Below are 13,281 nucleotides of genomic sequence, written 5' to 3' on the forward strand. Positions count from 1 at the left end.
TGGCAGTATAATATTACCAACAGCACCTGGTATTCCTAGGTGGTTTCCCATCCAAGTACTTACCAGGCCCAACACTGCATCGATTCCAAGATCAGACGAGATTGGGCATGTACAGTGTGGTTTGGCTGTAGGTGCTAAAAGCCTTAACTTTAGACCTCTATTACTTCTTAACTCAAGTAAATTCATTGATAAGTTGAAAAAATTAAATGTAAAATGTAATAGAAAAGACTGTTATGGCAGTATAAAATTACCTACAGCACCTGGGATTCCTAGGTCGTCTCCTGTCCAAATACTAACCAGGTCCAACACTGCATAGCTTCCAAGATCAGACGAGATTGGGCATGTCCAGTGTGTTATGGCTGTAGGTGCTCAAAAACATTAACTTTAGACCTCTTTTACTTCTTAACTCAAGTAAATTCTTTGATAAGTTGAAAAAATTAAATGTAAAATGTAATAGAAAACAATGTTAAGGCTGCATAAAATTACCTACAGCACCTGGTATTCCCAGGTGGTCTCCCATCCAAGTACTAACCAGGCCCAACACTGCATAGTTTCCAAGATCAGACGAGATTGGGCATGTCCAGTGTGGTTTGGCTGTAGGTGATAAAAGCCTTAACTTTAGACCTCTATTACTTCTTAACTCAAGTAAATTCATTGATAAGTTGAAAAAATTAAATGAAAAATGTAATAGAAAAGACTGTTATGGCAGTATAAAATTACCTACAGCACCTGGTATTCCCAGGTGGATTCCCATCCAAGTACTAACCATGCCCAACACTGCATAACTTCCAAGATCAGACAACATTGGCCATGTCCAGTGTGGTTTGGCTATAGGTGCTGAAAAATATTAACTTTAGACCTCTTTTACTTCTTAACTCAAGTAAATTCATTGCTAAGTTGAAAAAATGTAATGTAAAATGTAACAGAAAAGAATGTTATGGCTATATAAAATTACCTACAGCACCTGGTATTCCCAGGTGGTCTCCCATCCAAGTACTAACCAGGCCCAACACTGCATAGCTTTCAAGATCAGACGAGACTGGGCATATCCAGTGTGGTTTGGCTGTAGGTGCTCAAAAACATTAACTTTATACCTCTTTTACTTCTTAACTCAAGTAAATTCATTGATAAGTTGAAAAAATTAAATGTAAAATGTAATAGAAAAGAATGTTATGGCTACATTAAATTACCTACAGCACCTGGTATTCCCAGGTGGTCTCCCATCCAAGTACTAACCAGGCCCAACATTGCATAGCTTCCAAGATCAGACAAGATTGGGCATGTCCAGTGTGGTTTGGCTGTAGGTGCTCAAAAACATTAACTTTAGACCTCTATTACTTCTTAACTCAAGTAAATTCATTGATAAGTTGAAATAATGTAATGTAAAATGTAATAGAAAAGAATGTTATGGCTGCATAAAATTACCTACAGCACCTGGTATTCCCAGGTGGTCTCCCATCCAAGTACTAACCAGGCCCAACACTGCATAGTTTCCAAGATCAGACGAGATTGGGCATGTCCATTGTGGTTTGGCTGTAGGTGCTAAAAGCCTTTACTTTAGACCTCTATTACATCTTAACTCAAGTAAATTCATTGATAAGTTGAAAAAAATAAATGTAAAATGTATTAGAAAAGACTGTTATGGCAGTATAAAATTAACTACAGCACCTGGGATTCCTAGGTGGTCTCCCATCCAAGTATTAACCAGGTCCAACACTGCATAGCTTCCAAGATCAGACGAGATTGGGCATGTCCAGTGTGGTTTGGCTGTAGGTGCTCAAAAACATTAACTTTATACCTCTTTTACTTCTTAACTCAAGTAAATTCATTGATAAGTTGAAAAAATTAAATGTAAAATGTAATAGAAAAGAATGTTATGGCTGCATTAAATTACCTACAGCACCTGGTATTCCCAGGTGGTCTCCCATCCAAGTACTAACCAGGCCCAACACTGCAAAGCTTCTACGATCAGACGAGATTGGGCATATCCAGTGTGGTTTGGCTGTAGGTGCTCAAAAACATTAACTTTAGACCTCTATTACTTCTTAACTCAAGTAAATTCATTGATAAGTTGAAAAAATTAAATGTAAAATGTAATAGAAAAGAATGTTATGGCAGTATAAAATTACCTACTGCACCTGGTTTTCCCAGGTGGTCTCCCATCCAAGTACTAACCAGGCCTAACACTGCATAGCTTCCAAGATCAGATGAGATTGGGCATGTCCAGTGTGGTTTGACTGTAGGTGCTCAAAAACATTAACTTTAGACATCTTATACTTCTTAACTCAAGTAAATTTATTGATAAGTTGAAAAAATTAAATTAAAATTTAATAGAAAAGAATGTTATGGCAGTATAAAATTACCTACAGCACCTGGTATTCCCAGGTGGTCTCCCATTCAAGTACTAACCAGGCCCAAAACTGCATAGCTTCCAAGATTAGACGAGATTGGGCATGTCCAGTGTGGTTTGGCTGTAGGCGCTCAAAAACATTAATTTTAGACCTCTTTTACTTCTTAACTCAAGTAAATTCATTGATAAGTTGAAAAAATGTAATGTAAAATGTAATAGAAAAGAATGTTATGGCAGTATAAAATTACCTACAGCTCCTGGTATTCCCAGGTGGTCTCCCATCCAAGTACTAACCAGGCCCAACACTGCATAGCTTCCAAGATCAGACGAGATTGGGCATGTCCACTGTGGTTGGGTAGTAGGTGCTCAAAAGTATTAAATTTAGACCGCTATTACTTCTTAACACAAGTAAATTCATTGATAAGTTGAAAAAATTAAATGTAAAATGTAATAGAAAAGAATGTTATGGCAGTATAAAATTACCTACAGCACCTGGGATTCCTAGGTAGTCTCCCATCCAAGTACTAATCAGTCCCAACACTGCATAGCTTCCAAGATCAGACGAGATTGGGCATGTCCAGTGTGGTTTGGCTGTAGGTGCTCAAAAACATTAACTTTAGACCTCTATTACTTCTTAACTCAAGTAAATTCATTGATAAGTTGAAAAAATTAAATGTAAAATGTAATAGAAATGAATGTTATGGCAGCATAAAATTTCGTACAGCACCTGGTATCCCCAGGTGGTCTCCCATCCAAGTACTAACCAGGCCCAACACTGCATAGCTTCCAAGATCAGACGAGATTGGGCATGTCCAGTGTGGTTTGGCTGTAGGTGATCAAAAACATTAACTTTAGACCTCTTTTACTTCTTAACTCAAGTAAATTCAATGATAAGTTGAAAAATTAAATGTAAAATGTAATAGAAAAGAATGTTATGGCAGTATAAAATTACCTACAGCTCCAGGTATTCCCAGGTGGTCTCCCATCCAAGTACTAACGAGGCCCAACACTGCATAGTTTCCAAGATCAGACAAGATTGGGCATGTCCACTGTGGTTGGGCTGTAGGTGCTCAAAAACATTAACTTTAGACCTCTATTACTTCTTAACTCAAGTAAATTCATTGATAAGTTGAAAAAATTAAATGTAAAATGTAATAGAAAAGAATGTTATGGCAGTATAAAATTACCTACAGCACCTGGAATTCCCAGGTGGTCTCCCGTCCAAGTATTAACCAGGCCCAACACTGCATAGCTACTAAGATCAGACGAGATTGGGCATGTCCAGTGTGGTTTGGCTGTAGGTGCTCAAAAACATTAACTTTAGACCTCTTTTACTTCTTAACTCAAGTAAATTCATTGATAAGTTGAAAAAATGAAATGTAAAATGTAATAGAACAGAATGTTTTGGCTGTCTAAAATTACCTATAGCACCTGGTATTCCCAGGTGGTCTCCCATCCAAGTACAAATCAGGCCCAACACTGCATAGCTACCAAGATCAGACAGGATTGGGCATGTCCACTGTGGTTTGGCTGTAGCTTCTCAAAAGCATTAACTTTAGACCTCTATTACTTCTTAACTAAAGTAAATTCATTGATAAGTTGAAATAATGTAATGTAAAATGTAATAGAAAATAATGTTATGGCTGCATAAAATTACCTACAGCACCTGGTATTCCTAGGTGGTCTCCCATCCAAGTACTAACCAGGCCCAACACTGCATAGTTTCCAAGATCAGACGAGATTGGGAATGTCCATTGTGGTTTGGCTGTAGGTGCTAAAAGCCTTAACTTTAGACCTCTATTACATCTTAACTCAAGTAAATTCATTGATAAGTTGAAAAAAATAAATGTAAAATGTATTAGAAAAGACTGTTATGGCAGTATAAAATTAACTACAGCACCTGGGATTCCTAGGTGGTCTCCCATCCAAGTATTAACCAGGTCCAACACTGCATAGCTTCCAAGATCAGACGAGATTGGGCATGTCCAGTGTGGTTTGGCTGTAGGTGCTCAAAAACATTAACTTTATACCTCTTTTACTTCTTAACTCAAGTAAATTCATTGATAAGTTGAAAAAATTAAATGTAAAATGTAATAGAAAAGAATGTTATGGCTGCATTAAATTACCTACAGCACCTGGTATTCCCAGGTGGTCTCCCATCCAAGTACTAACCAGGCCCAACACTGCATAGCTTCTACGATCAGACGAGATTGGGCATATCCAGTGTGGTTTGGCTGTAGGTGCTCAAAAACATTAACTTTAGACCTCTATTACTTCTTAACTCAAGTAAATTCATTGATAAGTTGAAAAAATTAAATGTAAAATGTAATAGAAAAGAATGTTATGGCAGTATAAAATTACCTACTGCACCTGGTTTTCCCAGGTGGTCTCCCGTCCAAGCACTGACCAGGCCCAACACTGCATAGCTACCAAGATAAGACGAGATTGGGCATTTCCAGTGTGGATTGGCTGTAGGTGCTCAAAAGTATTAACTTTAGACCTCTATTACTTCTTAACTCAAGGAAATTCATAGATAAGTTGAAAAAATTAAATGTAAAATGTAATAGAAAAGAATGTTATGGCAGTATTAAATTACCTACAGCTCTTGGTATTCCCAGGTGGTCTCCCATCCAAGTACTAACCAAGCCCAACACTGCATAGGTTCCAAGATCAGACGAGATTGGGCATGTCCACTGTGGTTTGGCTGTAGGTGCTCAAAAACATTAACTTTAGACCTCCATTACTTCTTAACTCAAGTAAATTCATTGATAAGTTGAAAAAATTAAATGTAAAATGTTATAGAAAAGAATGTTATGGCAGTATAAAATTACCTACAGCACATTTTATTCCCAGGTGGTCTCCCATCCAAGTACTAACCAGGCCTAACACTGCATAGCTTCCAAGATCAGATGAGATTGGGCATGTCCAGTGTGGTTTGACTGTAGGTGCTCAAAAACATTAACTTTAGACATCTTTTACTTCTTAACTCAAGTAAATTTATTGATAAGTTGAAAAAATTAAATTAAAATTTAATAGAAAAGAATGTTATGGCAGTATAAAATTACCTACAGCACCTGGTATTCCCAGGTGGTCTCCCATTCAAGTACTAACCAGGCCCAAAACTGCATAGCTTCCAAGATTAGACGAGATTGGGCATGTCCAGTGTGGTTTGGCTGTAGGCGCTCAAAAACATTAACTTTAGACCTCTTTTACTTCTTAACTCAAGTAAATTCATTGATAAGTTGAAAAAATGTAATGTAAAATGTAATAGAAAAGAATGTTATGGCAGTATAAAATTACCTACAGCTCCTGGTATTCCCAGGTGGTCTCCCATCCAAATACTAACCAGGCCCAACACTGCATAGCTTCCAAGATCAGACGAGATTGGGCATGTATACTGTGGTTGGGTTGTAGGTGCTCAAAAGTATTAAATTTAGACCGCTATTACTTCTTAACACAAGTAAATTCATTGATAAGTTGAAAAAATTAAATGTAAAATGTAATAGAAAAGAATGTTATGGCAGTATAAAATTACCTACAGCACCTGGGATTCCTAGGTAGTCTCCCATCCAAGTACTAATCAGTCCCAACACTGCATAGCTTCCAAGATCAGACGAGATTGGGCATGTCCAGTGTGGTTTGGCTGTAGGTGCTCAAAAACATTAACTTTAGACCTCTATTACTTCTTAACTCAAGTAAATTCATTGATAAGTTGAAAAAATTAAATGTAAAATGTAATAGAAAAGAATGTTATGGCAGTATAAAATCACCTACTGCACCTGGTTTTCCCAGGTGGTCTCCCATCCAAGTATTGACCAGGCCCAACACTGCATAGCTACCAAGATAAGACAAGATTTGGCATGTCCAGTGTGGATTGGCTGTAGGTGCTCAAAAGTATTAACTTTAGACCTCTATTACTTCTTAACTCAAGGAAATTCATTGATAAGTTGAAAAAATTAAATGTAAAATGTAATAGAAATGAATGTTATGGCAGTATAAAATTTCGTACAGCACCTGGTATCCCCAGGTGGTCTCCCATCCAAGTACTAACCAGGCCCAACACTGCATAGCTTCCAAGATCAGACGAGATTGGGCATGTCCAGTGTGGTTTGGCTGTAGGTGATCAAAAACATTAACTTTAGACCTCTTTTACTTCTTAACTCAAGTAAATTCAATGATAAGTTGAAAAATTAAATGTAAAATGTAATAGAAAAGAATGTTATGGCAGTATAAAATTACCTACAGCTCCAGGTATTCCCAGGTGGTCTCCCATCCAAGTACTAACCAGGCCCAACACTGCATAGTTTCCAAGATCAGACGAGATTGGGCATGTCCACTGTGGTTGGGCTGTAGGTGCTCAAAAACATTAACTTTAGACCTCTATTACTTCTTAACTCAAGTAAATTCATTGATAAGTTGAAAAAATTAAATGTAAAATGTAATAGAAAAGAATGTTATGGCAGTATAAAATTACCTACAGCACCTGGAATTCCCAGGTGGTCTCCCGTCCAAGTACTAACCAGGCCCAACACTGCATAGCTACTAAGATCAGACGAGATTGGGCATGTCCAGTGTGGTTTGGCTGTAGATGCTCAAAAACATTAACTTTAGACCTCTTTTACTTCTTAACTCAAGTAAATTCATTGATAAGTTGAAAAAATGAAATGTAAAATGTAATAGAACAGAATGTTTTGGCTGTCTAAAATTACCTATAGCACCTGGTATTCCCTGGTGGTCTCCCATCCAAGTACAAATCAGGCCCAACACTGCATAGTTACCAAGATCAGACAGGATTGGGCATGTCCACTGTGGTTTGGCTGTAGCTTCTCAAAAGCATTAACTTTAGACCTCTATTACTTCTTAACTAAAGTAAATTCATTGATAAGTTGAAATAATGTAATGTAAAATGTAATAGAAAAGAATGTTATGGCTGCATAAAATTACCTACAGCACCTGGTATTCCTAGGTGGTCTCCCATCCAAGTACTAACCAGGCCCAACACTGCATAGTTTCCAAGATCAGACGAGATTGGGCATGTCCAGTGTGGTTTGGCTGTAGGTGCTCAAAAACATTAACTTTATACCTCTTTTACTTCTTAACTCAAGTAAATTCATTGATAAGTTGAAAAAATTAAATGTAAAATGTAATAGAAAAGAATGTTATGGCAGTATAAAATTACCTACAGCACCTGGTATTCCCAGGTGGTCTCCCGTCCAAGTACTAACCAGGCCCAACACTGCATAGCTACTAAGATCTGACGAGATTGGGCATGTCCAGTGTGGTTTGGCTGTAGGTGCTCAAAAACATTAACTTTAGACCTCTTTTACTTCTTAACTCAAGTAAATTCATTGATAAGTTGAAATAATGTAATGTAAAATGTAATAGAAAAGAATGTTATGGCTGCATAAAATTACCTACAGCACCTGGTATTCCCAGGTGGTCTCCCATCCAAGTACTAACCAGGCCCAACACTGCATAGTTTCCAAGATCAGACGAGATTGGGCATGTCCAGTGTGGTTTGGCTGTAGGTGCTAAAAGCCTTAACTTTAGACCTCTATTACTTCTTAACTCAAGTAAATTCATTGATAAGTTGAAAAAAATAAATGTAAAATGTATTAGAAAAGACTGTTATGGCAGTATAAAATTACCTACAGCACCTCGGATTCCTAGGTGGTCTCCCATCCAAGTATTAACCAGGTCCAACACTGCATAGCTTCCAAGATCAGACGAGATTGGGCATGTCCAGTGTGGTTTGGCTGTAGGTGCTCAAAAACATTAACTTTATACCTCTTTTACTTCTTAACTCAAGTAAATTCATTGATAAGTTGAAAAAATTAAATGTAAAATGTAATAGAAAAGAATGTTATGGCTGCATTAAATTACCTACAGCACCTGGTATTCCCAGGGGGTCTGCCATCCAAGTACTAACCAGGCCCAACACTGCATAGCTTCTACGATCAGACGAGATTGGGCATATCCAGTGTGGTTTGGCTGTAGATGCTCAAAAGCATTAACTTTAGACCTCTATTACTTCTTAACTCAAGTAAATTCATTGATAAGTTGAAAAAATTAAATGTAAAATGTAATAGAAAAGAATGTTATGGCAGTATAAAATGATGTACAGCACCTGGTATTCCCAGGTGTTCTCCCATCCAAGTACTTCCCATGCCCAACAAGGCATAGCATCCAAGATCAGACGAGATTGGGCATGTCCAGTGTGGTTTAGCTGTAGGCCCTCAAAAACATTAACTTTAGACCTCTTCTACTTCTTTACTCAAGTAAATTCATTGATAATTTGAAAAAATTAAATGTAAAATGTAATAGATAAGACTGTTATGGCAGTATAATATTACCAACAGCACCTGGTATTCCTAGGTGGTTTCCCATCAAAGTACTTACCAGGCCCAACACTGCATAGCTTCCAAGATCAGACGAGATTGGGCATGTACAGTGTGGTTTGGCTGTAGGTGCTAAAAGCCTTAACTTTAGACCTCTATTACTTCTTAACTCAAGTAAATTCATTGATAAGTTGAAAAAATTAAATGTAAAATGTAATAGAAAAGACTGTTATGGCAGTATAAAATTACCTACAGCACCTGGGATTCCTAGGTGGTCTCCTGTCCAAATACTAACCAGGTCCAACACTGCATAGCTTCCAAGATCAGACGAGATTGGGCATGTCCAGTGTGGTATGGCTGTAGGTGCTCAAAAACATTAACTTTATACCTCTTTTACTTCTTAACTCAAGTAAATTCTTTGATAAGTTGAAAAAATTAAATGTAAAATGTAATAGAAAAGAATGTTAAGGCTGCATAAAATTACCTACAGCACCTGGTATTCCCAGGAGGTCTCCCATCCAAGTACTAACCAGGCCAAACACTGCATAGCTTCCAAGATCAGACAAGATTGGGCATGTCCAGTGTGATTTGGCTGTAGGTGCTCATAAACATTAACTTTAGACCTCTATTACTTCTTAACTCAAGTAAATTCATTGAAAAGTTGAAAAAATTTAATTTAAAATGTAATAGAAAAGAATGTTATGGCAGTATAAAATTACCTACAGCACATGGTATTCCCAGGTGGTCTCCCATCCAAGTACTAACCAGGCCTAACACTGCATAGCTTCCAAGATCAGACGAGATTGGGCATGTCCAGTGTGGTTTGACTGTAGGTGCTCAAAAACATTAACTTTAGACCTCTTTTACTTCTTAACTCAAGTAAATTTATTGATAAGTTGAAAAAATTAAATTAAAATTTAATAGAAAAGAATGTTATGGCAGTATAAAATTACCTACAGCACCTGGTATTCCCAGGTGGTCTCCCATTCAAGTTCTAACCAGGCCCAAAACTGCATAGCTTCCAAGATCAGATGAGATTGGGCATGTCCAGTGTGGTTTGGCTGTAGGCGCTCAAAAACATTAACTTTAGACCTCTTTTACTTCTTAACTCAAGTAAATTCATTGATAAGTTGAAAAAATTTAATGTAAAATGTAATAGAAAAGAATGTTATGGCAGTATAAAATCACCTACAGCTCCTGGTATCCCCAGGTGGTCTCCCATCCAAGTACTAACCAGGCCCAACACTGCATAGCTTCCAAGATCAGACGAGATTGGGCATGTCCACTGTGGTTGGGTTGTAGGTGCTCAAAAGCATTAAATTTAGACCACTATTACTTCTTAACACAAGTAAATTCATTGATAAGTTGAAAAAATTAAATGTAAAATGTAATTGAAAAGAATGTTATGGCAGTATAAAATTACCTACAGCACCTGGGATTCCTAGGTAGTCTCCCATCCAAGTACTAATCAGTCCCAACACTGCATAGCTTCCAAGATCAGACGAGATTGGGCATGTCCAGTGTGGTTTGGCTGTCGTTGCTCAAAAACATTAACTTTAGACCTCTATTACTTCTTAACTCAAGTAAATTCATTGATAAGTTGAAAAAATTAAATGTAAAATGTAATAGAAATGAATGTTATGGCAGTATAAAATCACCTACTTCACCTGGTTTTCCCAGGTGGTCTCCCATCCAAGTATTGACCAGGCCCAACACTGCATAGCTACCAAGATAAGACAAGATTTGGCATGTCCAGTGTGGATTGGCTGTAGGTGCTCAAAAGTATTAACTTTAGACCTCTATTACTTCTTAACTCAAGGAAATTCATTGATAAGTTGAAAAAATTAAATGTAAAATGTAATAGAAATGAATGTTATGGCAGTATAAAATTTCATACAGCACCTGGTATCCCCAGGTAGTCTCCCATCCAAGTACTAACCAGGCCCAACACTGCATAGCTTCCAAGATCAGACGAGATTGGGCATGTCCAGTGTGGTTTGGCTGTAGGTGCTCAAAAACATTAACTTTAGACCTCTTTTACTTCTTAACTCAAGTAAATTCAATGATAAGTTGAAAAATTAAATGTAAAATGTAATAGAAAAGAATGTTATGGCAGTATAAAATTACCTACAGCTCCTGGTATTCCCAGGTGGTCTCCCATCCAAGTACTAACCAGGCCCAACACTGCATAGTTTCCAAGATCAGACGAGATTGGGCATGTCCACTGTGGTTGGGCTGTAGGTGCTCAAAAACATTAACTTTAGACATCTATTACTTCTTAACTCAAATAAATTCATTGATAAGTTGAAAAAATTAAATGTAAAATGTAATAGAAAAGAATGTTATGGCAGTATAAAATTACCTACAGCACCTGGTATTCCCAGGTGGTCTCCCGTCCAAGTACTAACCAGGCCCAACACTGCATAGCTACTAAGATCTGACGAGATTGGGCATGTCCAGTGTGGTTTGGCTGTAGGTGCTCAAAAACATTAACTTTAGACCTCTTTTACTTCTTAACTCAAGTAAATTCATTGATAAGTTGAAAAAATGAAATGTAAAATGTAATAGAACAGAATGTTTTGGCTGTCTAAAATTACCTATAGCACCTGGTATTCCCTGGTGGTCTCCCATCCAAGTACAAACCAGGCCCAACACTGCATAGCTACCAAGATCAGACAGGATTGGGCATGTCCACTGTGATTTGGCTGTAGGTTCTCAAAAGCATTAACTTTAGACCTCTATTACTTCTTAACTAAAGTAAATTCATTGATAAGTTGAAATAATGTAATGTAAAATGTAATAGAAAAGAATGTTATGGCTGCATAAAATTACCTACAGCACCTGGTATTCCCAGGTGGTCTCCCATCCAAGTACTAACCAGGCCCAACACTGCATAGTTTCCAAGATCAGACGAGATTGGGCATGTCCAGTGTGGTTTGGCTGTAGGTGCTAAAAGCCTTAACTTTAGACCTCTATTACTTCTTAACTCAAGTAAATTCATTGATAAGTTGAAAAAAATAAATGTAAAATGTATTAGAAAAGACTGTTATGGCAGTATAAAATTACCTACAGCAACTCGGATTCCTAGGTGGTCTCCCATCCAAGTATTAACCAGGTCCAACACTGCATAGCTTCCAAGATCAGATGAGATTGGGCATGTCCAGTGTGGTTTGGCTGTAGGTGCTCAAAAACATTAACTTTATACCTCTTTTACTTCTTAACTCAAGTAAATTCATTGATAAGTTGAAAAAATTAAATGTAAAATGTAATAGAAAAGAATGTTATGGCTGCATTAAATTACCTACAGCACCTGGTATTCCCAGGGGGTCTCCCATCCAAGTACTAACCAGGCCCAACACTGCATAGCTTCTACGATCAGACGAGATTGGGCATATCCAGTGTGGTTAGACTGTAGATGCTCAAAAGCATTAACTTTAGACCTCTATTACTTCTTAACTCAAGTAAATTCATTGATAAGTTGAAAAAATTAAATGTAAAATGTATTAGAAAAAACTGTTATGGCAGTATAAAATGATGTACAGCACCTGGTATTCCCAGGTGTTCTCCCATCCAAGTACTTCCCATGCCCAACACGGCATAGCATCCAAGATCAGACGAGATTGGGCATGTCCAGTGTGGTTTAGCTGTAGGCCCTCAAAAACATTAACTTTAGACCTCTTTTACTTCTTTACTCAAGTAAATTCATTGATAATTTGAAAAAATTAAATGTAAAATGTAATAGATAAGACTGTTATGGCAGTATAATATTACCAACAGCACCTGGTATTCTTAGGTGGTTTCCCATCCAAGTACTTACCAGGCCCAACACTGCATAGCTTCCAAGATCAGATGAGATTGGGCATGTACAGTGTGGTTTGGCTGGAGGTGCTAAAAGCCTTAACTTTAGACCTCTATTACTTCTTAACTCAAGTAAATTCATTGATAAGTTGAAAAAATTAAATGTAAAATGTAATAGAAAAGACTGTTATGGCAGTATAAAATTACCTACAGCACCTGGGATTCCTAGGTGGTCTCCTGTCCAAATACTAACCAGGTCCAACACTGCATAGCTTCCAAGATCAGACGAGATTGGGCATGTCCAGTGTGGTATGGCTGTAGGTGCTCAAAAACATAAACTTTAGACCTCTTTTACTTCTTAACTCAAGTAAATTCTTTGATAAGTTGAAAAAATTAAATGTAAAATGTAATAGAAAAGAATGTTAACGCTGCATAAGATTACCTACAGCACATGGTATTCCCAGGTGGTCTCCCATCCAAGTACAAATCAGGCCCAACACTGCATAGCTACCAAGATCAGACAGGATTGGGCATGTCCACTGTGGTTTGGCTGTAGCTTCTCAAAAGCATTAACTTTAGACCTCTATTACTTCTTAACTAAAGTAAATTCATTGATAAGTTGAAATAATGTAATGTAAAATGTAATAGAAAAGAATGTTATGGCTGCATAAAATTACCTACAGCACCTGGTATTCCTAGGTGGTCTCCCATCCAAGTACTAACCAGGCCCAACACTGCTTAGTTTCCAAGATCAGACGAGATTGGGCATGTCCAGTGTGGTTTGGCTGTAGGTGC

General features: G+C 37.4%; 4 non-coding genes and 49 pseudogenes across 4 annotated transcripts; all 53 read right to left on the reverse strand.

The window, feature by feature from the left end:
- Nucleotides 1-14: 14 nt before the first annotated feature.
- On the reverse strand, nt 15-133 carry LOC148463144 (5S ribosomal RNA; annotated as a pseudogene).
- Nucleotides 134-248: 115 nt separating this feature from the next.
- Nucleotides 249-367, reverse strand: LOC148463145 (5S ribosomal RNA; annotated as a pseudogene).
- Nucleotides 368-483: 116 nt separating this feature from the next.
- On the reverse strand, nt 484-602 carry LOC148463146 (5S ribosomal RNA). Its single transcript, XR_015874461.1, has one exon. It is a non-coding gene; the product is annotated as a 5S ribosomal RNA (ribosomal RNA).
- A 115-nt stretch (nt 603-717) lies between these two features.
- Nucleotides 718-836, reverse strand: LOC148463147 (5S ribosomal RNA; annotated as a pseudogene).
- Nucleotides 837-952: 116 nt separating this feature from the next.
- Nucleotides 953-1,071, reverse strand: LOC148463148 (5S ribosomal RNA; annotated as a pseudogene).
- Nucleotides 1,072-1,187: 116 nt separating this feature from the next.
- Nucleotides 1,188-1,306, reverse strand: LOC148463149 (5S ribosomal RNA; annotated as a pseudogene).
- A 116-nt stretch (nt 1,307-1,422) lies between these two features.
- Nucleotides 1,423-1,541, reverse strand: LOC148463150 (5S ribosomal RNA; annotated as a pseudogene).
- Nucleotides 1,542-1,656: 115 nt separating this feature from the next.
- Nucleotides 1,657-1,775, reverse strand: LOC148463151 (5S ribosomal RNA; annotated as a pseudogene).
- A 116-nt stretch (nt 1,776-1,891) lies between these two features.
- On the reverse strand, nt 1,892-2,010 carry LOC148463152 (5S ribosomal RNA; annotated as a pseudogene).
- Nucleotides 2,011-2,126: 116 nt separating this feature from the next.
- Nucleotides 2,127-2,245, reverse strand: LOC148463153 (5S ribosomal RNA; annotated as a pseudogene).
- A 115-nt stretch (nt 2,246-2,360) lies between these two features.
- On the reverse strand, nt 2,361-2,479 carry LOC148463154 (5S ribosomal RNA; annotated as a pseudogene).
- A 116-nt stretch (nt 2,480-2,595) lies between these two features.
- LOC148463155 (5S ribosomal RNA) lies at nt 2,596-2,714 on the reverse strand (annotated as a pseudogene).
- Nucleotides 2,715-2,830: 116 nt separating this feature from the next.
- LOC148463156 (5S ribosomal RNA) lies at nt 2,831-2,949 on the reverse strand (annotated as a pseudogene).
- Nucleotides 2,950-3,065: 116 nt separating this feature from the next.
- On the reverse strand, nt 3,066-3,184 carry LOC148463157 (5S ribosomal RNA; annotated as a pseudogene).
- A 115-nt stretch (nt 3,185-3,299) lies between these two features.
- LOC148463158 (5S ribosomal RNA) lies at nt 3,300-3,418 on the reverse strand (annotated as a pseudogene).
- Nucleotides 3,419-3,534: 116 nt separating this feature from the next.
- On the reverse strand, nt 3,535-3,653 carry LOC148463159 (5S ribosomal RNA; annotated as a pseudogene).
- A 116-nt stretch (nt 3,654-3,769) lies between these two features.
- On the reverse strand, nt 3,770-3,888 carry LOC148463160 (5S ribosomal RNA; annotated as a pseudogene).
- A 116-nt stretch (nt 3,889-4,004) lies between these two features.
- LOC148463161 (5S ribosomal RNA) lies at nt 4,005-4,123 on the reverse strand (annotated as a pseudogene).
- A 115-nt stretch (nt 4,124-4,238) lies between these two features.
- On the reverse strand, nt 4,239-4,357 carry LOC148463162 (5S ribosomal RNA; annotated as a pseudogene).
- A 116-nt stretch (nt 4,358-4,473) lies between these two features.
- LOC148463163 (5S ribosomal RNA) lies at nt 4,474-4,592 on the reverse strand (annotated as a pseudogene).
- Nucleotides 4,593-4,708: 116 nt separating this feature from the next.
- LOC148463164 (5S ribosomal RNA) lies at nt 4,709-4,827 on the reverse strand (annotated as a pseudogene).
- Nucleotides 4,828-4,943: 116 nt separating this feature from the next.
- LOC148463165 (5S ribosomal RNA) lies at nt 4,944-5,062 on the reverse strand (annotated as a pseudogene).
- A 116-nt stretch (nt 5,063-5,178) lies between these two features.
- LOC148463166 (5S ribosomal RNA) lies at nt 5,179-5,297 on the reverse strand (annotated as a pseudogene).
- A 115-nt stretch (nt 5,298-5,412) lies between these two features.
- Nucleotides 5,413-5,531, reverse strand: LOC148463167 (5S ribosomal RNA; annotated as a pseudogene).
- Nucleotides 5,532-5,647: 116 nt separating this feature from the next.
- LOC148463168 (5S ribosomal RNA) lies at nt 5,648-5,766 on the reverse strand (annotated as a pseudogene).
- A 116-nt stretch (nt 5,767-5,882) lies between these two features.
- LOC148463169 (5S ribosomal RNA) lies at nt 5,883-6,001 on the reverse strand (annotated as a pseudogene).
- Nucleotides 6,002-6,352: 351 nt separating this feature from the next.
- LOC148463170 (5S ribosomal RNA) lies at nt 6,353-6,471 on the reverse strand (annotated as a pseudogene).
- Nucleotides 6,472-6,586: 115 nt separating this feature from the next.
- Nucleotides 6,587-6,705, reverse strand: LOC148463171 (5S ribosomal RNA; annotated as a pseudogene).
- A 116-nt stretch (nt 6,706-6,821) lies between these two features.
- On the reverse strand, nt 6,822-6,940 carry LOC148463172 (5S ribosomal RNA; annotated as a pseudogene).
- Nucleotides 6,941-7,056: 116 nt separating this feature from the next.
- LOC148463173 (5S ribosomal RNA) lies at nt 7,057-7,175 on the reverse strand (annotated as a pseudogene).
- A 116-nt stretch (nt 7,176-7,291) lies between these two features.
- Nucleotides 7,292-7,410, reverse strand: LOC148463174 (5S ribosomal RNA; annotated as a pseudogene).
- Nucleotides 7,411-7,526: 116 nt separating this feature from the next.
- LOC148463175 (5S ribosomal RNA) lies at nt 7,527-7,645 on the reverse strand (annotated as a pseudogene).
- A 116-nt stretch (nt 7,646-7,761) lies between these two features.
- On the reverse strand, nt 7,762-7,880 carry LOC148463176 (5S ribosomal RNA). Its single transcript, XR_015874462.1, has one exon. It is a non-coding gene; the product is annotated as a 5S ribosomal RNA (ribosomal RNA).
- A 115-nt stretch (nt 7,881-7,995) lies between these two features.
- On the reverse strand, nt 7,996-8,114 carry LOC148463177 (5S ribosomal RNA; annotated as a pseudogene).
- Nucleotides 8,115-8,230: 116 nt separating this feature from the next.
- Nucleotides 8,231-8,349, reverse strand: LOC148463178 (5S ribosomal RNA; annotated as a pseudogene).
- A 351-nt stretch (nt 8,350-8,700) lies between these two features.
- On the reverse strand, nt 8,701-8,819 carry LOC148463179 (5S ribosomal RNA; annotated as a pseudogene).
- A 115-nt stretch (nt 8,820-8,934) lies between these two features.
- LOC148463180 (5S ribosomal RNA) lies at nt 8,935-9,053 on the reverse strand (annotated as a pseudogene).
- A 116-nt stretch (nt 9,054-9,169) lies between these two features.
- Nucleotides 9,170-9,288, reverse strand: LOC148463181 (5S ribosomal RNA; annotated as a pseudogene).
- A 116-nt stretch (nt 9,289-9,404) lies between these two features.
- Nucleotides 9,405-9,523, reverse strand: LOC148463182 (5S ribosomal RNA; annotated as a pseudogene).
- Nucleotides 9,524-9,638: 115 nt separating this feature from the next.
- LOC148463183 (5S ribosomal RNA) lies at nt 9,639-9,757 on the reverse strand (annotated as a pseudogene).
- Nucleotides 9,758-9,873: 116 nt separating this feature from the next.
- Nucleotides 9,874-9,992, reverse strand: LOC148463184 (5S ribosomal RNA; annotated as a pseudogene).
- Nucleotides 9,993-10,108: 116 nt separating this feature from the next.
- LOC148463185 (5S ribosomal RNA) lies at nt 10,109-10,227 on the reverse strand (annotated as a pseudogene).
- A 351-nt stretch (nt 10,228-10,578) lies between these two features.
- On the reverse strand, nt 10,579-10,697 carry LOC148463186 (5S ribosomal RNA; annotated as a pseudogene).
- Nucleotides 10,698-10,812: 115 nt separating this feature from the next.
- LOC148463187 (5S ribosomal RNA) lies at nt 10,813-10,931 on the reverse strand (annotated as a pseudogene).
- A 116-nt stretch (nt 10,932-11,047) lies between these two features.
- LOC148463188 (5S ribosomal RNA) lies at nt 11,048-11,166 on the reverse strand (annotated as a pseudogene).
- Nucleotides 11,167-11,282: 116 nt separating this feature from the next.
- LOC148463189 (5S ribosomal RNA) lies at nt 11,283-11,401 on the reverse strand (annotated as a pseudogene).
- A 116-nt stretch (nt 11,402-11,517) lies between these two features.
- LOC148463190 (5S ribosomal RNA) lies at nt 11,518-11,636 on the reverse strand. The gene has a single exon (XR_015874464.1). It is a non-coding gene; the product is annotated as a 5S ribosomal RNA (ribosomal RNA).
- Nucleotides 11,637-11,751: 115 nt separating this feature from the next.
- LOC148463191 (5S ribosomal RNA) lies at nt 11,752-11,870 on the reverse strand (annotated as a pseudogene).
- Nucleotides 11,871-11,986: 116 nt separating this feature from the next.
- LOC148463192 (5S ribosomal RNA) lies at nt 11,987-12,105 on the reverse strand (annotated as a pseudogene).
- Nucleotides 12,106-12,456: 351 nt separating this feature from the next.
- LOC148463193 (5S ribosomal RNA) lies at nt 12,457-12,575 on the reverse strand (annotated as a pseudogene).
- A 115-nt stretch (nt 12,576-12,690) lies between these two features.
- Nucleotides 12,691-12,809, reverse strand: LOC148463194 (5S ribosomal RNA; annotated as a pseudogene).
- Nucleotides 12,810-12,925: 116 nt separating this feature from the next.
- LOC148463195 (5S ribosomal RNA) lies at nt 12,926-13,044 on the reverse strand (annotated as a pseudogene).
- Nucleotides 13,045-13,160: 116 nt separating this feature from the next.
- On the reverse strand, nt 13,161-13,279 carry LOC148463196 (5S ribosomal RNA). The gene has a single exon (XR_015873645.1). It is a non-coding gene; the product is annotated as a 5S ribosomal RNA (ribosomal RNA).
- Nucleotides 13,280-13,281: the final 2 nt, after the last annotated feature.

This window comes from Taudactylus pleione, unplaced genomic scaffold (assembly GCF_031769625.1).
Source record: "Taudactylus pleione unplaced genomic scaffold, aTauple2 ptg000967l, whole genome shotgun sequence".
In the NCBI taxonomy this organism is placed as follows: Eukaryota; Metazoa; Chordata; class Amphibia; order Anura; family Myobatrachidae; genus Taudactylus; species Taudactylus pleione.